This window comes from Pinus tabuliformis, chromosome J (assembly GCF_031772625.1).
Source record: "Pinus tabuliformis cultivar Carrire ecotype Pingquan chromosome J, CPIR1, whole genome shotgun sequence".
In the NCBI taxonomy this organism is placed as follows: domain Eukaryota; kingdom Viridiplantae; phylum Streptophyta; class Pinopsida; order Pinales; family Pinaceae; genus Pinus; species Pinus tabuliformis.
Genome location: NC_142295.1, coordinates 572878849 through 572903976, shown reverse-complemented (window position 1 = coordinate 572903976; position 25128 = coordinate 572878849).

The window sequence follows — 25128 nt, the reverse complement described above, 5'->3', positions numbered from 1 at the left end:
TCAGAGTTGCGTAGATGGACGACAGATACAACATGACGGTAGATCCAACGGTTGCAGGAGAAAAAGATGCACGTAGGTTAACGAGTGGGAGGATGGACGGAAGAGGGATGCAGGCTGTCAGATCAGGGTGCGGTGGATCCAAGGGTGATTGGGAGCAGAAGTCGTGCAGAGGTTAACAGTCGGGGGACAGGCGGTTTCGCGGGTGGGCGGTATTCCTCGCACCGCCTACGGAGCAATGGTGGTATCCGTATATGACTGCATGATCCAGTTGTTTCGCGACATGTGGTGAACAAAAACCACTGTCCCCGCGGGCTATCGTGTGCACAATTTCGCGGGGCAGGAGCTACGAACGCCGTCAGATCTTGTGGCAGATGATCGAACGACTGGGATAATCACACACGTTTCAGGGTTTGCAATGGTAGGGTTTTTCTCTGCAAACTCCTCTGTTGACAGTAAGCTCATAGCGGGTTTCGACGACCTCTTCAACTTGGAAATCCAGAGTAAACACGTCCGCTTTGGCACCATATCCACTCAGAAGCTAATTATTGTTCAGGGTTCATTTATTAGGTCACTCTTTGGCTTAGCATGGGTGCCGAAAGGCTTAGCGCACTTCCTCACCCATTCCAACTGAGGGTTTTGACATCTAGGTGATTTCTGGACCACTAAGGTTTTATAAGATTGATCGGGGTCTTACCGCTGCAGAGGACAACCCCAGAACCATTTCTATTATGACTTTTAGGCTTTCTGCTGCAAGCTAGGGATTTTAAGTTGATACTGAACTCTACTACTTAGTGGACTGAACTCGGTCTTTGGAAGAAGTGACAACTTCTCCAGCTTTCCAAATAGTGTTTTACTTCCTCTGTAATTTATATTTGTCAGCTATCATTTTCTTTTGATGAACATTAAAATCAAGCGAGTCAGAGGAAACGACAACGACTGAGGAGGAAGCCTAAGAGACGGTGTAAGCAGAAACGAATGGACAAAGGCATGGGAATGTATAAAACAGTAGAAATAGATAACCATTGGTGTGGTTATGGTGGTGAAGAACCCGAGGGTGAGATAGTAGAAGCAGCAGAGGCAAAAGAGGCAAAAAAATTAGCGGAGGTTGTAGAGGCAGCAGAAGCAGCAGAGGCAGGAGAGCAGGAGTGAGACAACCTCAGCTGAATAGCGTGCAGCAACATACCTGTTTATACCAAGGTTGGGTTGGAGCCCAAGAGGTTGGAGCCTAAGAACTAACAGGACTGAAGTCATTGGGGTAGGTGCTCCTAAGTGCAGAACCACTGCAAAACAGAGTTGGTGCTCTGGAGGTTGGAGCCTCACTGAAGTCCAAGTTGGAGCTTGGCAACTATTCACAATCAGATTTATACCTATATTGTATTTATTTCTTTGCACTATCTTGAGTTTTAATAAAAGCATTAAATTTAGCTGTTGATTTCTATGTTCTGTGTATACCTATACATATCTATATAGGTTGTTGGCAATCACTAGAACAATTAAAAAAACAAAATTAGTAAGAAATACTAAGTCACCCCCCCTCTCAGTATTTCCAACAGAAATCATGTCAGGCACAAACTGCATCTAGAATGTAGGCAGACATGTCAATCCCTGCATGCATGACTTCGGGCAACTACTGAGCCTTCGTGACTTGCTCCTTTAGCTAATGAGCTAGTATGCCAGACTAGTTGCATGGTCTTCCTTTTATAGCCAGTTGGTCCAGTGCGACCACCCAACTCTGAGGGAAGGTCTCAGTGCTCGCTTGGACACTTAGTCGGCATGCGAATATGACCAAGTATTGGTATGCATTCCTCAATATATTCATCTTATAGATTTGATTGGGGGTCATCTTGAAATGAGCTAGATCATGTACCCAATTCTTTAGAATGTCTTTGGAGTGGCCTCTGTTGTTGGGTAAGCTGAATGGTGGAGTCATGATAGTCATGGGCTCGGTCATCTGATACATCTCATCATAATCTCGTGCCTAGAAGGTTGCAATCTTCGTCCCCATGACACTGCTCAAGGTCATTGTCTCAGGGTCAGTGTGAGAGACGATCCAGTGAATCATGTCCGCGCATGGGAACGTAGGGTATTTGCATGCAATCCAGTACAAGCTGGACTTATGAATGTTCACGTACACCTTATGGTCTTCAAGATCTTCACTAAAAGTCCCTACGAATGTTTCATTCACCTCTTGCCACTTCAGTTTGATGTCCTTGTCTAGATACAACTTCATATATTCATAGATCGGTATACCAAAGGACACCTGCTGAGCTGCTGCTCCAGCTACCATACCATAAGTGTCCTGAGATCCTGTTCTCTTGGAAGCCATTGAGATAGATGAACACTTGAAAGATCTAGAAACAAGCAGCATGCAAGGCAAGAAATACATCAATGAAAACAAAGAAAATCCAGGGAAGGACACAACACATACCTAGGAAACTGATGAGCACGATTGTGTAAATTTCACTGGGAAGCTGAGTGATTGGCTGCCAAAACTTTGCAAAAGGTAGTTTGGGCTATCTGGGAGGCTAGAATAGCTATTGGATTTGTGAAATGCATAATCCAGTTGGGCAGCTAGCTGCTGGGATTGCACAATGTGCAATTCTAGCTGGGAAGGATTGCTGGTCTAGGGACATATTTGGACAATTTCCTAGGCCAAGCAGCCACTGTCCTCCAGGAATGCACAAAACAGTCTAGGAGGCCAGTGCTGGGCTAGAATGCACAAATCTGGAGAGGAAGGTGAGCCTTCCTTCCCCAGATTGCGCAATGTAGCCTTGGTGAAGGAAGAGACCAGGCCAAGGTTGGCCCAACTCGCTGATGGGCAACTGAAAGCAAGTAAGTCGATGAAATGCATGGCGGCACTAAGTGATAATAGAAGTGATAAACAATGTATGCAAAACATGAAAGGAAGATTCAGCAAATAGATCAACATGCATGGGGGTGAGGCCGTTCGCCGGTTGGGCGAACATCTGTGCAAAACAGTTTCATGCATGCAACAACAGTGAGATAGCAACAAAAATTGAAACAAAGCTAGGAAAAGCTAGAATATATGTAAACGACTGCAGGTGTTCAAAGAAATCAAGCAAACAACACTCACACAAATGAATACACAAAAAACGTCAGAAATGCTAAGGAAAGACAAGTTGAGGCCACTTACCTATGAATAGATGAGTTAAATGTGTTGAAGAGTCCTAGATGTGCTATGGGATTTCAGAGCACCAAGTTGATGTGAATGAATGAGCTTTGAGGCATCGAATAAATAAGTTTGGTCTCTTGATGCACATGCCACAAATCTAGGAAGAAGTGACACTTGGAGGGAAACTTCTAAAACAACTTTGCATGTAACCCCTGACTGCTAAAAATAGTTCCCTAAATCATGGGATGCATTTTGCATGTTCTCTCTTGCTATTTTGGGAAGATCAAGTCATGCATGCATGCAAGTCAAGTTTCCTCGGTCCCAGGTGGAACTAGTCAACGGGACCGTTCATGCATGCAAGTGCTCAACTTCTCGGGAAAAATGTGCATTCCTGGCTTGGAGCTGGGCTGACTATCCAAGGGGATTGTGCAATTTCTAGGCAGAGCAGCTGACTGCTACCCAAATTTGCGCAAATCCTAGGTTGAACAACTTGCTGCTGGGAAAATTTTTACAAATCCTATAAGGGTTGGCTGGCAGGATTGCGCAATCCTGGAGACCCGTAGGCTGTTAGAGAGGATTGCGCAATTCCTCGAGGTAAGGCTAGTTTCCCTCCAGGAATGCGCAATTTTCAAGGGGAAGCTACTCAGCCTGTAGATGGACCACGTTTGAGTAAGGAGCCTATGAGGGGAATGGATCGACTGTAATCGACAAGCTGCCTTTGTGTGAGGAAAACACTGAAGCTTGAGTACTTGATGAAGCAAGACAAAGTGTTGTGTAAAGTTGGTTGGGAGGCTCCAAAATAGGCTAAGGAAAAATTTTGGAGGGTAGTTGTAGCCGCTACAACAGAAGGATCGATCGTGATTGAGTCACAATACCTTACCACTCTCCATTGACAAAAGTCAATCCACATGACCATGTGAAGAACCAAAATCAGACTTGATCTCATGTGATCAAGTTTGTTGAACATCAACATCCTAAACATAGGAAGTATGACAGTATACGATGGGTCCATCGGTAGTGCTATGGTCCCAAACCACTTTTCCTAACTCATTGGCCAGATGAGAGGTACTTCCTATGTGTCACAAACTACATGGGTATGATGATGCAAGAACATCAACAAGAAAATAATATAACACATCCTACTCACAACCACTCGTAGGGAAAGTAGAAACCACATCCTACAAACACATGTAGGGAAATGATGAACCACATCCTACAAACACATGTCATAACCACACGTAGGGTGATCTGTTGTTGAATGTTATTTTTGTTGTGCTAATTTCAACATCAGAATTAAAAACAATTTCTCATCATTTTATTTATGTGCATAGGTTTCCTTATGGTGTTTGTGAATGTAACAAGTAAATTTGTCAAGTTTTATGTCAAAATCATGAGCAAAATAGCATGTAAATAAAGTGTTGAACAACAACAAAGAAATATATAACAAACCATCAAAATGAAAAGTTTACAAAGTGTTTTGATGAAGGCATTCACCTCTCTTGGGCTACATCTCCTTGGTCCAGCTTCCATGGCTTGGGCCTCTGTATTAGCTCAAAATGGAAAAGAGTGTTGTTTACAATTCTCTACTTCTCCTAAAACCTTTTTCAATGTTCTCAGAACATAAAAATCATACATGAATGATTCTTTCTGAGCCAAAATTTGTCGAAAATTTAAAAAGTTATGACCTCTTTAGTTTTGCCTAGGAAAAATCCACCAAAATTGGAGGAACGCTAGTTAACCCCGTCAAAAATGGAGAAAATGCCAAATTTATTGGACCCGCCAAACTTATCGCCAAGTTAATCCCGCCTTAATTAATGGATAAGCAAGGTTTAATTAGCATTAACCTCCGGTTAGTGCGTTAAGTGCATGGTTAGTTGTCAGCGCTGGCTTTGGGTTTTGCAATGTTGGTCATATGTGGAGGGGGCTGGCCCTCTCCTCCCCCGACCTGCCACGTATATCACATCAAATGCAAACTATAACCATTGATTATTAAGAACCAATGGCGCAACATAGTGGTAAGACTTTGGATTTGTGTGGGAAAGGTCACGGGTTCGACTCCGCCAACCTGCCCATAAAATTTTGCAATGAGTGCCAATGTTGACAGACCATTGGAGAGGGACACATGGTGGCCTTCGAGCTTGCCACATGTCCTCTTTTAATTGGTCCTCCCCTGTCCAATAAAAAATTCCATTTCATGAAACTATAGACCAATTGAAATGTGCCACTTGGCGTGACCTCATTGGGTATTGACCAAATCTTTGACCTACATAGTCACCTACCATGTCAGCAGTATGAACTGTTGACTGTACTTTTTTTTTCAAAATTCCTCTATTTGGCAAAGTGGATAGAAGTTCCTATATTTCTCATACGAACTTCGTTTCGAGTGAAACGAGTTGCATTGGGATCGTATCGCTGAGGCAAACACGGCCATTCAATGTTTGAGGAATTATGAGAACTTTGATTTTTGAGCTAAATACTGATCACTTGATGATTCGTCCCCACTAGAAGCCTTCTAAACCCCAAAAGATACTATCCATTATTTAGAAGGTGAGGGTACAACTCCCTCACCTTCTCAATCTTAATCCATTTTGCCTTAGAAGGATTTTGTCCCTTGAGTCCCACTTGAAGGTGTTCGACATTCCCTCTCTTTGAAGTTCTGAATCTTCTATAAAGTATGAGATCTTGCTGAAGTTCATCAAGATATTCTACTAAGAAATAATCTATTGATGGAAGCTAAACATGCTCTCCTTCATCATCAACCAAAGTGTTATAGACATTTTTGTGCCTTACAGCATTGAGCATGAAATGTCCATAATCTAAGGGATCCAAAGTCCTTAAACATGTTGTTCCTACCCCTAGAGGAATAAGGCTAACAAACCACAGCAATTCACAGAAGTTCTCCACCTGAAACTGCTCAAAAACAAGTCAATTCAGGATCATGTCAATGGCTCCACTGGCTGTCTGCGCTGAATGTCAATGGCTCCACTAGCTACCTGCGCTGAATGTCAAAGCCAACACTGGCTACCTGCGCTGAGCGAGATTGGACATGTGGCAAGTTCATTCCTCAAGGTGTCAAAACCCAGGAAGCTTCCAAAATGACACTTGCCTCAGGGAATTCGACTGGTGATGAGTAAGAGGTTCCAAATCTCCAAGTGGAAGCAAGAACCTCCAAGTGGAACCAAGAACTGATAGAGGGAGAGGACACTAGTCAGATCTCAAGCTGACTCATCCTCTCTCCAAACATCTATATATGGATCTCTCCTCCATGAGATCTAGAGGCTGGAATTTTGTTATTGCAAAGAATTGTTGTTGGTTTGAGATTGGAATCATTGGGTGCTTAATGCTTTGAAGGGGGTGAAGATAGGAATTCCATTTGCTGGGAAGGAGATGCTGGATTGGAGCCCTCTGGGTTGTATCTCTTCCTGAACCTTGTTATTCATCAATAAAGCTATCTTGGTTTCTCCTATATGCTGATGTATTCTTGATGTATGATTGCATTAGTATGTTTAGTTCATTTCTAATGCTGAACTAGTTATGAATGTGAATATCTGTCTTTGTGTAGTGTTCTTCTCTTGTCGCAAGTAGCTGTTCTCTTGTGATCTTGCAGGAATCTGTTGAAGCTGGGCTAGCGAGAAGGCAAGTAGCTTTTCTCTTGTGATCTCGTATGAACCCGTTGAAGCTGAGCGAGCAAGAAGGCAAGTAGTTGTGAACACCCAAAGAGAAGAGAGACCGGATCGAGGGACAAACGGAAGACACCGGTTAGTCCATCTATCTCTCTTCATTCTTAATTCATAAAGGAAGAAATATTAGAATAGCTGTCTCTGTTTGTTGCTAAGGCACTGTCACACCTTAGGTGGATAGGATCGTCCTGCATAGGCATTTTTCCCCACAACAAATTGGCGACTCCGCTGGGGACATCTGTTTAGTCATTTTATTTGTGTTTCTATCATTGTTTGTTTCATAGACTTGACAGCAACAATCGAACTGCATCTGCTATTCCCGGATGCAAAGTAGACAGTTGCTGCCTTGATCCAATCACTGGACTTGTCTATGATCTGAACGATGGACTCACAAATGATTTGATGATCCTTTGTGATAGATCTTAGTACCCCCTCAAAGCATCCCTTTAATTATACCTTGCTTGTTGCTTTTATTTGGCCTGAAACATTGAATTAAATAGCAATCTGTGACCCAGAACCTGTGGGAAACGAGAGTTTCTCCTTCAGCGCAGACCCAGTGAAGGGATTCTGCATTTCAACGTAGTTCCCGTGAAGGCTACCTGCATTGAATGTCAAAACCCCTATGTTGAGGTTGCGCTGAACCAGTTTGGCCTTGTGCAGCTGGGGTTCTCTGCTCTGTTTTGCCTTGTTTTGATCTCTGATTTTTGCAGCCTGTAACCAGCATAGGTACCAGTCTGATAACTCCTTTTCTCTGCTTAGATTCCGCCTCCTTTTGTACAAAAAGACTGTGAGTGTTTTTATGTGTTTGTGGCGTCATTTACAGTTTTCCTTTGCTTGAGTGAAATAGTCATCCTGTAGCCTTTGATTCAGATCTGTTGATTGTGATCTTAGGAGAGAGTTCATTGGCTGTTTGCAGTTGATTATACATTCACTTTTGCTTATTGGTTTGAGTTTGTCTCTTTTAAGTGTCGAAACAAGTATTCATTTCGGAAATCGTTAAGTGTTGTAATCTCTTCTACCCTCTCTGATTTCGAAAAAGTAAAATTGTTTGTATTGGTCATTTAAAAGCAAATTCAAAGTTGTACAAAAAGCTTTCTTTGTAGGCATCAATACTAAGAAAGCGGAAAACAAACACCTGCATTGTGCATTTGCATCTTGGTAGTTTGCATGTCTGATTTAGGAAAAGTGCATTAGAGTGTGCTGATTGCTCTTTGAGAAAAGATGGTGTCTTTCTTTTCCCTTAGTAGCTAGGATTTTCAAAGTTGAAAAGATATAAAGCTTGCTTATCATCTTTAGACTGCATTTAGGAATTGTACCATACATCTCGTGGTGATCCAGAAAGGCAAACTTTAAAAAGATCAACCTAAAATAAATTGAATGAACTTAACAACGCTTTGCAACATAACGCACAACATAGAGGTCTAGGCTAGAGACATGTTCTGGCATCGTAAAGCCTGGTGACTGTCGATCTCGTGGATGGTGGGTGATTCCTCCTGAGGGACGATAGCGCCAGTATGGATTGTGCTCCCACGTACCGTCGCGTATATATTGGGAGACCCCTATAGGCATAAAACCTTTATCCTTAGGAAGCCGTGTTGGCCGCCCTACTGATCACAATGCACTGAACACAGCATTCAGGAAGATCGACCGCCCGTACCCTAAAAAGTATTCAGCGGTTTTGCGAAAAGTTTGGCACACCCTCTGCCTAGAACTCCAGAGCAGTTCCTTTTGGCCTTTTTCAGACTCTATAACGGAAAAAGTCCATCCGAGCATTTGTCACTTCGGGCTCGTTAAAACATCGAAGGAGACTAGAGTCATCTTTAGCTTTTTCTCGACTCTTTAAAAGTGAAAAAGCAAGTTGTGTCTAAAAGCGTCTAAAAAATTCATTTAATTCGGAAACACATTTTCCCCTTTTATATTTTGGTTGATCGAGTAATCCGCAATCGTGGAAGAAAGTCAATTGAAACCCCGTCGTTCGCGGAGGCTTACGAGTCAACCATCTTTGTCTCCGGAATCGAAAACAGTACAGACAAAGCGAACTCGTTTAACCGGTTCGAAATCTCCTATCAAAGTTAGAACAAGTGTTCTGACAACATCTGAGATTCCGGTTACTCCAAACATTTCTGGAAACCCTGCCTCTATAGAAGAAGTTCAACAGCCACAGAGGGACAGTAATACTGATCCTAGTCTGAGAACAAACACTTGTATTACTGAACCAGTTCCATCTGTAACCGGTTCAGAGGGTCTTGTTCCTCAAACAACTGTCGCTGTCGAATCAACCCCTTCTTCGGCACCAGAAATATTTTACGGACCTGACGGTCTTCCTCTTCCACCTGGTTTGATTGCGATAGAAGAAATTGTAGAAGATCCGCAAGCAAATACTCCAACACATTTTGGAGTAGGGGTCACTCTATTTCCTTCTACGTCAGAAGTTAGTCTATCACCAGTGGAAGTTCCTGTAGAATCGCTAGGCAATCTATTGGATAGACTCAAAATGTCTGAAGAACCGTCAACATCTAGGACTGTGTCAAACGACACAGCGATAGCAGAGATCCCTGCCGTCACCCCGACGATGTTTGCCGGCGTACCATCTGTCCCAACTAGTTCACAACCGCTAGAAGGAGTCCACCAAGGGACTATTTCGACAGTGTGGTCTGTTCCAGTTTGTTCCTCCGGAATAATATCCGGCAACTCTTATGTTGAGACTCGACAAATTGATCCCTATGGAGGTCAATTTGGGCCATCCAGTCCCCAAGGGCAAACAATCCCCTTGAGTTCCGGATTGCTACCGTATGGGGGGCAGTATGCCCTGTCATTACCCCCTCCGGGAGGATATCCATACGGGAGTTCTCAACAGTATTCAGGTTATACTGGAATTACATCAAGTGGTTGGGTACCTATGCTACCTCAACAACCAAGGGTTGTATATTCTATGCAACAATGTGTACCTATGTCGAACATCCTGACCACACCGGCCATTGTGACAGTGTCACAAGTTCAAACATTGCCTGTTGTATGTCAACCTCAGATTTCTCAGGTCGTAATGCAACAGCCCCTTGACCCTGTGACTCAACCACAATCGCCAACTGGTGGGGCGACACAGGTCCAAACGGGTACAATTACCCCACATCTTGGTCCGACGGTTAGTATAGCACAACAGAGCATGGCTTCACAACCGTGGCTGGTGCAATACCAACAACCACAATTTCAGCAAGTGTACCAAGGTTCTGAGCAGCAGATCTTTGCGAACAGTGGACAACCGTACATTCAAAACGGTCAAAACCAACCACTTTACAGTGGTCAAGTCCACCAACCGTATCAGTCATACCAACATCAATTACATTATGCTGGTATGCAAAGACCAACTGTTCAGGCGATTCCATCATATCCTGGGTATGCTTCACCTAACCTGAATCAGCAGTTACCATTCGTGGCAACTTTAGAGTTACCCGATTTACACCGGTTAACGAACGATCCAATTGCTTATGCCCCTTGGTGGCCAGCGATTCCTCACAAACTTCCATCGGACATTCCTAAATTTAATGGAAATCCAGGCGAAGATCCATCGAATCACGTGATGACATTTCATCTGTGGTGTTCATCAAACACCCTGAACGATGATTCGATAAGGCTTCGCCTTTTTCAGAGGACGTTAACGGGTCCAGCGGCTAAATGGTATATTGAATTACCTAGAGCCTCGTTCGACAATTTCAGCTCCCTAGCCACGACTTTCTTAACCCATTTTCAATTACCGATAAGGTATGAAACGGGAACGGAAATATTAACCAACTTCAAGCAGACGATGGCAACTCATATATCAGATCATATACATGAGTGGCGTCGTCGTCGTAGGATGGTGAAGACTTACGTTCCCGATCAGCTATTAGCTGAATGGTTTATCAAGTCGTTACTTCCTGCCATAACGGAAGATGTGGCCAAGGGGGGAGTCGTAACGGAGGAGCAAGTTATTGCTCGTGCGCAATATCTAGACTTAGTCTATACTCAGTCTGGCACGCTCTATGACAAAATACCTGACGCCCCTAGACCGGAATTCTCAATTCCTCCTCCTCCTAAATCAAATAGTGAATCTCATGCCGGCGATGGTGTGATTGGCACGGCAAACACGAAATCAACAAAGGCTTCGTCTAAGAAAGCCCGTAAGAATTCGGATCAAAATGCAAAAGAAGAAATTCTTGCTTCGGAAGTAAATGCCGTATCAGCAGATAAGGGCAAAGAAACCAAACAACCAGGGAGCAAGAAGAAGCAAAACAAAGGGAAGAAGAAGAAACAGGGTGAGTCATCCCCTGAAAAAACTTCTTCAAACCCTCCTGGAAATAGGAAATATCCGTGTCAGATATGCGATGAGGATCACTGGACAAGGGATTGTCCATACAAAGCTGAGCTGAAAAGGTTCTTCAAAAGTTCGCAAACCTCAGCTGTGTTAACTGATCCGTTTCCCAATCCAGGTCAAAATCTGGTTGATAGTGGAAATGCTTCCTCGTCGCAAGTGCTCATGTTGTTGGTTTCAAAACAGCAGAATGATGCTTTGATTTTGACAAGGAACAAAGATTACGGGAATCCGCAGCTGTCGAACGACAAAGGTAAAGATCAACCAAGTAGTTCGACAACAACTTCGACAGAAGTTGTACCACCCATCATTCCTGAATTAACAATAAAACTGCCAAAGGGAGTAGTACACAAGTCGACATTTAATCCTCGCGCCAGAGCGGCGCAGCATTATAACATAGTGGAAGATTTGGCCCAATCGCCATCCGCTATGTCGACTCTTGAAGTACTACAAAATTGCCCATCCCAAAGGCAGGCTTTGTTATCGGCTATTGGTGGAGTCGATCCTAAGGATTCCAATCTTGTATCCTTTGACCACAAAGGATACAATCCTCAGTTACCAGCTCAACTAGCTTTCCTTATTCAAGTGAAAGCCCTCAACAAAACTGTTCACCGAACAATTATTGATGAGGGGGCATCTACATGTATTATGTCGATGAGTTGCTGGAAACCTTTAGGGTCTCCGACCTTGTCGCGATCTTCAATGACATTGAAAGCATTCGACGGAAGGACTTATACCCCGTGCGGTATCCTTAATAACTTGAAAGTTGAACTAGGAGGAAAAACAGTAGAAATAGATGTTGAAGTCATCGATGGGAATCTTGACTACAACATCCTACTTGGAAGACCATGGATATATGCCATGGCAGCTGTTGTGTTGACTTATTTTAGGAAGATCGCATTCCCTTTTCAAGGAGGGATTACGATCGTCGACCAACAAAACTTCCTCCCTAATGGTTCACAAGTTACAGGAAGCATTCCCATGATCCATGGAAGCAACCACTCACTTCAAGACATCGGAGTAGGCCTACTGAAAGACCCCACATTAATGGGAACTTTCGCACTTCCACCTCCAATCTATATAGGAGAAGTAGCATTGGTAAGAGCCTGTAACATGATATCTTCCACGAAGATCTCAGAAGACGATGTCGACATGGATCATGCAATGGTTTTGCCCCCAAGCCCTATAGAAATATTGTAGCAATCAATGTTTCGGGCATGGGAGGCGAACCCAAATCAACGCTCATCAAGCGTTTGGGTAGATAGGTCTAGAGAATATGGTACCCCATTAGATCCTTGGTCAAAAGTGCATGGGACTGACGAAGGAATCCTACAATCAATGTTGATTGAGGGGACACCATGGAACGATTGCCACCATCGTTCCCTTCTTCCAGATTATGAAGAAGATACTCAACATGACCTTTATCACCCTTCAGTTTTTGAATTCCTATCAAATACTGTAAATACGGTGGATTCCGAGCGAAACTTATCCAATATTGAAGAGACTATAGCCATAAATATCTCGACTAAAACAAATGTTGTAGAGAATATTTATGTCGGCAAAGGTTGTTCTCCTTCAGAACTGGAAATATATAACGCTCTTTTTCGCGAGTTCAGAGATGTCTTTGCTTGGTCATATGATGAAATGCCAGGCATTGACTCGAGTATAGTTGAACATGAAATTAAGATGTATCCTGATGTCAAAACAGTAAGACAACGGCTTCGGCAGGTGCACCCCAAGAAAGCCGCTGCCATTAAAGCAGAAGTTGAAAAGCTCCTCCACGCTGGTTTCATCTACCCGGTTCCTCTAACCGATTGGGTATCGAATATTGTCCCTATTATGAAGAAACAAGGGACAATTAGAGTGTGTGTCGATTATAGGGATGTAAACCAAGCTTGTCCGAAAGACAACTACCCTACACCCTTCATCGACCAGATAATTGATGAATGCGCCGGATGTGAAATCTTTTCATTCATGGATGGATTTTTCGGGTATAATCAAATAAATATCCGCCCACAGGACCAGTCAAAGACTGCATTCATCTGTCCGTGGGGCACATTCGCTTATTGAAAATTACCCTTTGGTTTAAAGAACGCATGGGCGACGTTTCAGAGGGCAATGAATTATGCCTTCCATGACATCAAGAACATCGTTCAACCATATCTCGACGACCTTCCGGCTCATTCGCGAAAGCGGACTGATCATCCGCAGCATTTAAGAGCAATATTTCTACGTTGCCGACACTACAAGATAAGACTCAATCCGCACAAATGTGTATTTTGCGTCGGTTCTGGTCGTTTACTTGGCTTTGTAGTCTCTAAGGATGGGATTCGTCTCGACCCTTGCAAGGTTCAGGCAATCATTAATTTGCCTCCACCTTCAAATTTGCTTCAGATTCAGAAACTCCAAGGGAAAGCAAACTTTTTGAGGAGGTTCATTCCAAATTACGCAGAACTTGCTAAAGGTTATACTCGTCTTTTGAAAAAGGATGTACCTTTTGTCTGGGATCAGGTGGCGCAAGCTTCCTTTGATGCTCTGAAAGATTCTCTAGTAAAAGCATCATTAATGTATGCCCCGGACTATCAAAGAGATTTTAACCTGTATCTGGCTGCAGCAGATACGACCATTGCGATGGTTTTAGTTCAAGAAGTCAATGGAATTGAACATCCTATATATTATTTAAGTAAAAATTTGAATGATACAGAAAGCAAATATTCTTATGTTGAAAAGCTAGCACTCGCTGCTGTTCAAGCGATACAAAGATTTCGACATTATGTCCTCTTTCGGAAAACTACCATTCTATCAGATTGCAACCCCATGACTTATATATTGCCGCGACAGTTGCTGGGGGGCAAGTATTCAAAATGGATAGCGATCCTTCAAGAGTTTGATCTAGAATTTGTAAAATCCAAATCAAAGAAAGCTTTAGTTTTCGCAGAATTATTGTGCGATCTCCCATCGTCGTCCAACGATGAAACATCAGAAGAGTCAATCGTGGATGAAAGTTTGTTTCTGATATCTGCAAGCAATGAGTGGTATGGAGATATAATAATTTATCTCCAAACCCAAAAGTTCAGGCCTAACACCTCTCACTCTGAACAGAAACGTATACGATACCAAGCGAAAGACTACATGATCGTCGGTGATACACTTTACTGTCGTGGTATCGATACAATTCTAAGGAGGTGCCTTACCCATGAGGAGGCCGAAAAAGCCCTGAATGAGTGTCATTCAGGCGCGTGTGGGGGGCATCAATCTGGATATGCAACAGCACAAAAAATCTTACGAGCAGGATACTTCTGGCCAACCATGTTCAAAGATTGCATAATCGCAGTCAGAAGTTGCCATGCTTGTCAAATTTTTGATAGCAAAACCAGAAGACCACCCGCACCTTTACAACCAATAGTTGTTGTTGGGCCTTTCGCCAAATGGGGCATCGATTTCATCACATGTAACCCCACCTCGACCGGGGGGCATGGGTATATTATAGTCGCCGTTGACTATTTTACCAAATGGGCCGAGGCGATGCCTACATTAGATAACACTGGTGAAATAGCTGCCCTTTTCTTTTTCAATCATGTAGTCGCCAGGTTCGGCGTACCACAGGCTATAGTTACAGATCATGGGTCGCATTTTCTCAATCACATGATGGTTGAATTAGTTGCCAAGCTAGGGCTATCTCACGACAGCTCTACCCCGTATTATCCGCAAGCCAACGGACAAGTTGAAGCAATCAACAAGGTCCTGAAGCGTATGTTGCAAAGGATGATCGGGGTTCACAAAAGAAGGTGGCACCTAATCCTGTACTCAGCCTTGTGGGCTTACCGAACATCGGTAAGGAATGTGACCGGGTTCACACCTTTCCAACTGGTGTATGTCCTAGAAGCAGTCTTGCCAATCCAGTGTGAAATTTCGTCGCTTAAACTCGCAATTGATCTCCTCCCCGGAACTTCGGAAGAAGAGGCCCGTTTCTTGGAATTAATCCAATTGGATGAAACCCGTCGTGACACCGCTTTGGCTAACGAAACCCATAAGAAACGAGTCAAGGCGCAGTTCGACAAAAATGTCAAACCCCGTGTCTTCTCAGAAGGTGACTTGGTCTTGCTTTATGACCAAGAATCCGATAAATTGGGAGCAGGTAAATTTAATTCTTTATGGATGGGCCCCTATATTGTTAAACGAGTGTTAGCAAAAGGAGCCTACGAGTTAATGGATTATGACGGAATTCCACTGGCACAACCCCGTAATGGGTTGTACCTCAAGCGTTACTATGCTTAAATAGTAACCTGTATGCTTTTGTTGTATTTTGTTTTCGCTAAAGTGTTTGTTTTGGTCAAGTAATCCACCTTTTTACATTTATTGCAGATGTCAAACCTTCTAGAGACATGTGTTGGATATGCCGACGGAGCGAGTCGTAGTTCGCGGAACCTGTCCTCCGCAGCCTGGGCCATTTTTGATCCAAGCGGCGAGTTAGTAAGTTTCAGAGGTGTATGTATTGGGCAATCAACGAATAACATCGCTGAGTATAGCGCATTGATAGAGCTACTCTCTGATGCCATCACCCATGGTATACGCCGACTAATCGTCAGGCTAGACTCACAACTCGTAATACTACAACTCAATGGTATATATTCCGTCCGCAACCCAGCTATTTATCGCATGTTCCTAAGGGTTAAGATTTTGGAAAGACAGTTTGATTTAATTCAATACCGGCATATTTCCAGAAACTTAAACACATTAACCGAATCATTAGCAAACTATGTGTTAGATAGACATTTGCGACATTTATAAAAAGAGACACATCATCAATGTTGTACATATGGATCATATAACTCAACCAGAATAAACCTCGAAAATCAAAATATATATATAAGCTGTTTATCGTTTATACATAATGTTCTGTAACCAAGACAAAAATCGGTCGCATGACCCAAAAACTCAAAAATGCTAGGGGGCACCCTAGCCTAGTGATGCTCATGATAGCACGTCACGGCCTGTGCAATCATGCGCAAGAGACGAGTCCATCGTCTAGGCACACCAGTAGTATGCCGCTGCAACTGTAAAGGTAACTCATCAATCCTCACATCGAGAATGCCGAGAGTAAGGCTCTCAACCTACTCCTGCACAGCTGTAAGGGTCTCGGTCACGTCAAGGTCGCAGAGAATAACCCTCCCAGCAGTCTCCCCTGCTGGGGCAGCAACTGGCGCTCTCGGGCGAATTGCTGGACGAACAGGACCAACATCTGCATGCACACATGAGTGCGATTAAAGTCTTGACAGAATAAAGCACAAGGACATTATAAATAAGAACAATAAACAGTAATATGGTCGAAGATTTTACCAATAGCGCCCCACTGTTCGCCATCCGGCAGTACCAAGTCCGGATCACCTCGGAAATCCATACCAACATATGGATACTCGGAATAAACCATCTCCTGACGCTCGAACCACCTGAAGAAGGTATCAGTGAAAGAAATCTGAGATTGACCAGCATGCCTAGACATGTGATCAACCCATCTCTGCATGCGTGGCTCGATAGGAGAAGGCAAGTCGAGTGCGATATACTGAGGCTGCATCAGTGGTATTTTCTCCAAGGCAAAGGCAGTCAGAATAGAACCAAATCCAAAGTTCTTCAGCTTCCCGTCCTTTACCTTGTTCAACTGGCTTTTCATCTGAAGAAGTACTGCATCACACTAGTTGAATATTTTCGGTTGGAGACACTCCAAGGCGTGCTGCACATAAGATATGTTGGCAACATGAAGAGATGCGCTACCGGCCATCCTACCGATAGTATACAGAATGGACCTGAGAGACCTGTCAGTAATCTCACGGATAACAACCTTGCCGTCTCTACTCGGCTGGGATCCTTCCCTGCAATACTGGCGGACATAATCTCTCACGGAGTCATTCCCTCGGGCCGAACCTGACAAAGAAATGGGGGCACCCCGCCTTGACAAACCAATCAAGAAGTAAATGTCTACCACGGTCAAAGGGATGGATTTGCTCCTGATCTGAAATACTTGGTTGATAGGATCCCAAGCATCAAGCATATACTGCAGTAAGGAGATCTGTGCTCTCATACTAGAGATACGGAAGAACTTCAGCAGGCCACAGTTCCGCAGCGCGTTCACCGTGACAGGGTCATGGAGGGCAATCATGTCCTCTTCTTCATGTTCTCGTTCTCGCCATGTAAGGGTCATTTTGCTCAAAAGTCCCTGCAAAAAAAACAAGAGAAAGAGTAAGATCCTGGATTTGATGAGAAACTGGCAAAATTTTCATCAAAAACTGTGCAACAGAACTGTTTTTCTATGCTCAACGCAACTGGCTAGTGTCCCACCTGCGTTGAAGGTCAAACTGCCTTCATGCAGCTTGACATTCAACGCAAGTTTCGAATGGACTGCCTGCGCTGATGGCAGAGCGCCCTAACAAAACCCCAGGGGCTCAGGAGAACAGGAAAACAGGCACAGAACGGATAAAGGAAACCATGAAAAGAAAGAGCTAGGGCTTAGCTCCTACCTGGTCCAGACGGCGCCGAAAATCGTCCGCAGAATCTCCCGGAATCAGCTGATGAAAATCAAGGGGGAAGAGGCACCTCCAAAGCTCCAACAAACCAAGTTCAAATGAAATGGTAAAATGAGAGGTAAAAACACCTTTTAATGGCTTTTTACGTAGTTCAAAGCAACATATTAGGGTTCTAATCTCATTTTCAAGCAAATGTTATTCATTTCTAACTAGTTTGATGCAGCAATTGAGGATACAGTACTATCTTTGAAAAGGGCAAAGCTAGTTATGGTAAAAATAAAAAATTTGACCATATGATATCGAGCAGTTTTAGCACACAGTTCATGCTCGTTAAAAAATAAACGTAAGATCCGAGTAGTTTTAGCACATAGTTCATGCTCGTTAAAAAATAAACATAAGACCGAGCAAATGTTTCCACCCGCGTTTAAGCTCGTTAAAAAATGAACTACCCGGTAAATAACCACTGTGAATGTAATATCATCAGCCATTAAAGCCTTGGTCGTGTTTGCCCATCACCTCCACTTTTCATTGGCCGATCGTTCACCTCCATATGTTTGTTTACCCATTTTGAGGAACAGCTGCGAAGAGTGATTTCACTAGCCATCCTTGTGACACTGCCGTGATTGGAAAATTCCAACCTGTACCTGGAATCAACTGCTAACCCTGTTTATCACTCGTTCCTCAAAAGACGAGTCTTCTTTAAGCTCTTTTCAACTGACTCGTAAAATATGAAAAGATTGCCGAGTTTTGGCCTTCCAGCTCGTTAAAGCAACCGGAAGTGCTATCCCTCCTCTAGATTTTAATCTTTTTGGACCTGAGGGATTATTGCACAAAAAGATCGAGCGCTTGTTTTATTCGGCTCGTTAAAACTATCGAAAACTCATCCCTTCTGTATTGTTTTATACTTTTTCGGACTTAAGGGATTAGATGACGAAAAAGGACTTTTGGAGTTAACTTTATGTACCTTTTCAGACTCTCTAAAAATGAAAAGGACCGAGTTATCCTTGTCGTTAGACTCGTTAAAATCATTAAATAGCGACAAACTTGTCTTTAGACGAGAACGAGTTTCACTATCGCTAGGCTCGTTAAAACATAGCGATGGGCTTGCCCGAAGGGCAGGTTATAGAACAAGCATATGTTATCCTCCTCAAGCTTGACAAAAATAAAGAGGTACTGGTCAGTAATGACTGGGGAAAAATTGGGAGAAACTAAAGAAAACTTTGATGGTAGCAAGTCCCTCTTGAACATGACACTTTTCCTCCGTACCACAATCGGGTTGGGTTGTTTCATTCACCGGTCACATCCATGGTCTCGACATACCATCCATATTTGGGGTAATGCTACCGATCCATCGCATCAGTGTCGCCACATGTTCAAGAGAAGTCGTTCAGAAAAGTCAACCGTGTCCCATCCACTGCCATACATTATCCTTCATCCTTTCATGACCGCCACCCTGAATCATATGTCACAGATCGTTTCCACCTCCATTAAAATCATTAGCTCCGTTCCGTGTCACTGATGTGGGATTCATTAAGGCCCTCCTTTGATGGATCGCTTCTTGTCGACATCAGCTCATTATCCAAGAAGTTGATCTAGGAACAACCCCTTTAGTACTTTGAAGCTTGCATGCCTCAATGGCAAGTTTCTCACTTCCGGCGACAGGTATACATCAATGACCTTCGACCGAAAGATTTTGCGTGGTGTTCAACGCCAAGTCCTTTATTCACACCACGTGAATTGTACTGCAGTACCTTGAGGGTCATTATCATTATCGGTGATTCCTCTCGCGCTTGTTAACGGTTTACATCATTGACCGGTAATCAAGCGATGTCTTTCCATGTTCGACTTCAGAACAATTCTCACATGGATCGACTTGTACTTAGAGTGAAGATCGAACGAGTTTGAAGACCCCGGATCTAGTTTCATCCATCTGGGCTGCGATATATATTCAGGAAAAATAAAGACATTGACATGTACATCATTGCAGCAGATAATCATCCTACTCAAAAGGATGATAATTTCATCAAAATTATCAATCTACCATCAGATGATTGTCTGTTCTATGTACAGAAAAATGAATTTATAAAGCTGAGCATGGGAATGCCCGCCTCAGCTAGATCATGAAAGCAGTATGAAAAATAATGTATTGTATTGTATCTTATTACAGGTCTCCTCCCAGCATTGGATAAACTTCGGATCCCCCTGATAAAGCATTTCACCCGATAAACAGCCTCATACTTTAGGGGGCAACTGTTATAGACATTTTTGTGCCTTACAGCATTGAGCATGAAATGTCCATAATCTAAGGGATCCAAAGTCCCTAAACATGTTGTTCCTACCCCTAGAGGAACAAGGCTAACAAACTACAGCAATTCACAGAAGTTCTCCACCTGAAACTGCTAAAAAACAAGTCAATTCAGGATCATGTCAATGGCTCCACTAGCTGTCTGCGCTGAATGTCAATGGCTCCACTGGCTACCTGTGCTGAATGTCAAAGCCAACACTGGCTACCTGCGCTGAGCGAGATTGGACATGTGGCAAGTTCATTCCTCAAGGTGTCAAAACCCAGGAAGCTTCCAAAATGACACTTGCCTCAGGGAATTCGACTGGTGATGAGTAAGAGGTTCCAAATCTCCAAGTGGAAGCAAGAACCTCCAAGTGGAACCAAGAACTGACAGAGGGAGAGGACACTAGTCAGATCTCAAGCTGACTCATCCTCTCTCCAAACATCTATATATGGATCTCTCCTCCATGAGATCTAGAGGCTGGAATTTTGTTATTGCAAAGAATTGCTGTTGGTTTGAGATTGGAATCATTGGGTGCTTAATGCTTTGAAGGGGGTGAAGATAGGAATTCCATTTGCTGGGAAGGAGATGCTGGATTGGAGCCCTCTGGGTTGTATCTCTTCCCGAACCTTGTTATTCATCAATAAAGCTATCTTGGTTTCTCCTATATGCTGATGTATTCTTGATGTATGATTGCATTAGTATGTTTAGTTCATTTCTAATCCTGAACTAGTTATGAATGTGAATATCTGTCTTTGTGTAGTGTTCTTCTCTTGTCGCAAGTAGCTGTTCTCTTGTGATCTTGCAGGAATCTGTTGAAGCTGGGCTAGCGAGAAGGCAAGTAGCTGTTCTCTTGTGATCTCGTATGAACCCGTTGAAGCTGGGCGAGCAAGAAGGCAAGTAGCTGTGAACACCCAAAGAGAAGAGAGACCGGATCGAGGGACAAACGGAAGACACCGGTTAGTCCATCTATCTCTCTTCATTCTTAATTCATAAAGGAAGAAATATTAGAATAGCTGTCTCTGTTTGTTGCTAAGGCACTGTCACACCTTAGGTGGATAGGATCGTCCTGCATAGGCATTTTTCCCCACAACACAAAGGAGGCTCAAACAATCTTAAATTCTCAACATTAACAACAGAGTATATTTGCATATAAGGAGGCAAATCTAGCTTAAATGCATTGTTACCAATCTTTTCTAGAATTTTAAAAGGACCATAACGGATTGTCTTCAAATTTTTACATTCCCCTTGAAGTCTCTCTTTGCTAATATGTAACTAAAATTCATCTCCAACTTTAAATTTATGATCGACACGGTGTTTGTCATGCCTTGCCTTGTAGCTACTTTGACTCTTTTCAAATTGTTCTTACACTGTCTCATGTATCAAATAAATTTTCTCAATGAACTTCCTTGCCTTATTGATGTCGCTATGACCATCAATAGTGACATCTTTCTCAAACATGAAGTCAAATGGCGATCTTGAAAAGTACCCAAAACATGCCTCAAATGGCGATGTGTTTGTGGAAGAATGCTTTGCCTTGTTGCATGCATGCTGTATGTAATGCAACTGTTCGTCCCACAACTTTGGATTTGCTGCAATATTCTCTAAGAAGAAGAATTATTGTCTTGTTGACCACCTTGGGTTGTCCATCCATTTGCGGATGAAAGGTTGTACTCTTCTTCAACTTAGTGTCCATCATGTCCCACAAATTTGACCAAAAATTCCCAACAAATCAAGAATCTCGATCACTTACAATGGAAGTAGGAAGACCAAAATGAACCCAAACATTTTGAAAGAAAATATGAGTTATTTATTCAATTGTAATTTTCTTTTTACATGGCGTTAGAATATACATCTTGCTGAACTTTTCTACAACTACATACAAGTAACCATGACCATTCCTCGACAATGCAAGACCTCCTACAAAATCCATTGAGATACTCTCCCATGGATGTGAATGTACCGAAAGTGGAGTGTACAATCCCAGTTTCCTATTGCTAGGCTTACTTATTGCACACAAAGAACATCCTATAATGAAACAAGATACATTATCAAACATGTTTGGCCAATAGCAATACCTTTGGAGATTCGCTACTATCTTGCCTACACCAAAATGTCCAACAATCAATGAAGTGTGCACCTCCTTATGATATTGTTTCTTTCTCCCTGCAGAATACATAACTTTCCCAAGTGAAAAAAAAAAATATTATGTACATGGTAATCTAACCCTTTAATTTGGTTTCCTTGCCTCAAGCTTGCATACACATCTTGAAATTCATTATCATATTCATATTTCTCAACGTAACTTTCATGTAAAACATAATTGTGCTTGAGTATAATAGATGAATTTACAATAGGCCTAGAAAACATATTAGCTACCTTATTGTAGATTCCCTTTTTGTACTTGATAACCAAATGAAACTGTTGTAGAAAACCCATCCATCTGAAGTGTCATGATTGCTACAACTTTGACTGTGACTGTAAGTACTGCAATGGGTGATGGTTGGTATGGATAATGGTATCCTTCCCCATCAAGTAGTGATTCCATTTTTTAAAACTTTGTACCAATGCATAAAGTTATTTTTCATAAGTGGGATAGTTGGTCACATTACCATTAAAAATTTCAGAATGAAATGAAATGGGCTTATGGGCTGCATGAGAACTACTCCCATGGCATAATCACTAGCATCCGTTTGAATCTCAAATGGCTGTCTAAGATCCAGAAGAGCCAATAATGGTGCTGAACTAATATTTTGTTTTAAAGAATCAAATTATTTTTGCTGTACATCTCCCCAATGGAATACTTTCTTGACACTAGTCAATGCATGTAGTGGAGTTGCAATGGAAGAAAAATTAGCAATAAATTTCCTCCAATATTGTGCTACCCCAAGAAATATTCTTACCTCTGTAACTGTATTGGGCTTGGGCCAATTCACAATGACCTCAACCTTAGAGGGGTCTATCTTCATCTCACCTCCTCCAACAATGTGTCCCAAATACACTAAAGAAGTCTTTCCAAATTCACACTTTGACATCTTTAAAAATAACTGTTCTTTTCTCAAGACATCAAGTACTTTATTCACATGCGTGACATGTTCATCTTTAGATTTGTTGAATATGAGAATATCATCTAAGTAAACAATTACAAAATCATCTAGAAATGGTCTCAATACATCATTCATAACTCTCATGAAAGTAGCTGGATCATTTGTAAGACCAAAAGGCATAACAAGCCACTCAAACAATCCTTGTTTAGTTTTAAATGCGGTTTTCCAAATGTCCTCTTTAGCTATTCTAACTTGATGATAACCACTTCGTAAGTCTAACTTAGTGAAATACTTTGCATACCTCAATTGATCAAGCAAATCATCAATTCTTGGGAGTGGATAACGATTCTTTACCATTATCTTATTCAGTGCACGAAAATCCACACACATGCGCCAAGTCCCGTCCTTCTTTGGCACCAAGACAATTGGTGAACCACATGGCGAAGTAGATGGGCGTATGATACCTTTGTTCAACAATTCTTGAATTTTCTTCTTTATTTCCATGTTCTCCATGATCGACATGCGATACACGTCAATGTTTGGAAGTGGAACATCCTGCTGCAGTTGTATCTCCTGTTGAATTCCCCTCTTCGGAGGTAACCCCTTTGGTTCCTAAAAAATTTCACCATGCTTGCTTACCACATCAAAGAAATCAGATTTTAACTTATCATCACAACCTTCAAAATATTCATAATCTATATCATTCTTTTTCTTGATCATGAGAAGCACAAATCTTTTACTTGCATTTCCTAGTCTCTTCATCTGCCCTGCATTAACCAAAGAAATGTTTAAATTTTTGTGATGGGATCTCACAATATACTCCACTCCATCTTGAGCAATTGATATTTTTCCTCATGGCAATAAAATACCACTTTCCTATCATACAAATATGGGCTTGCAAAAATAATTCCTAAGATGTCAAGTGGAACTACATATAACCTATAAATTTGCATTATTGAGTATCCAACCCAAAGGATATGGCTTATGATGAGGTACAGTTTCAAGCTTAAGATTTTTGACCAAGTCTTCTGAAAATTTTTCCTCCAAAATATTTTTTACCTTGGCAGATAACGTGAAAAAAAAGAACCCACTATCAAATAATGCATCAGTCTTTGTATGATTTGATACCCTTACATGGAACAACTATATCCTTGATTCTTCATTTGGAGTGTTGTTGTGACTATGTGAGGAACTAGTGCTTGCTATAGATTCCTTTCCCTTTGTGACCATGGCTGAAATATTGGTCTCATCACTAGAATCGGATCCAAGATCATGTTTTGTGGTAGCGGTCGTCTTTTGTTTCCCCTTATTGTTTGGTTTCTTAGGCCTTAGTTTGAGATGTAATTTCCAACAGTGGGCTTCATCATGCCCCTCTTTGGAACAATGTTTGCATGTAATTTTCTCCCCTTCTTTCTTTACACTTGCATTCTTATTTCCTTTCCATTTTCCACCCTTCTCTTTCTCCTTACCCTTGAATGGCTTCTTCTTACTACCCTCTTCCTGAATGTTCTTTCCTCTTGCTTCAAGGTGCGTGGCTTGCACACATACCTCATCTAAATTTCTTGGATTGAACATAAGGATAGTGTGTTTTAAGTAGGAATGTAAACCCCCAATGTATTTCAATAGTGTATCTTGGGAATTCAAGTTTACTCCTAACAATAAATCCCTTTTCCTAAACTCCTGGGTATAGTCTTGAACTATTTGGCCCTTGAGTTGCCTAAAATTTTTCCAACTCATAACAGATTTTTGCATGTAGGCTAAAGGATAAAACTGTCTTTTAATTGAAGAAAAAAATTCAACCCAAGAAATGGATATCTTACCATGAATTCACATTTCCTCTTGAGTCTTTTCTTCCCACCAAATTAATGCTGCTCCTTCTAGCCTCAATGAAGCCAACTGGATCTTTATGCCATCTTCTTGAAGGTTCTCAATTTTGTAATAAACCTCCAATTGTCTAATCCAATTTTCTAAGTTTTCTGCATTTACCTCACCATTATACATGGGAAGTTCAAAATTAATGTCCAATTTGAGTAAGGGAGTTTTTCCTTTTGGGGTTTGTGAATGAGTATGAATAGTTTTTGTGGTGGAAGTGGAAGATAATTTTGTTTGTGATG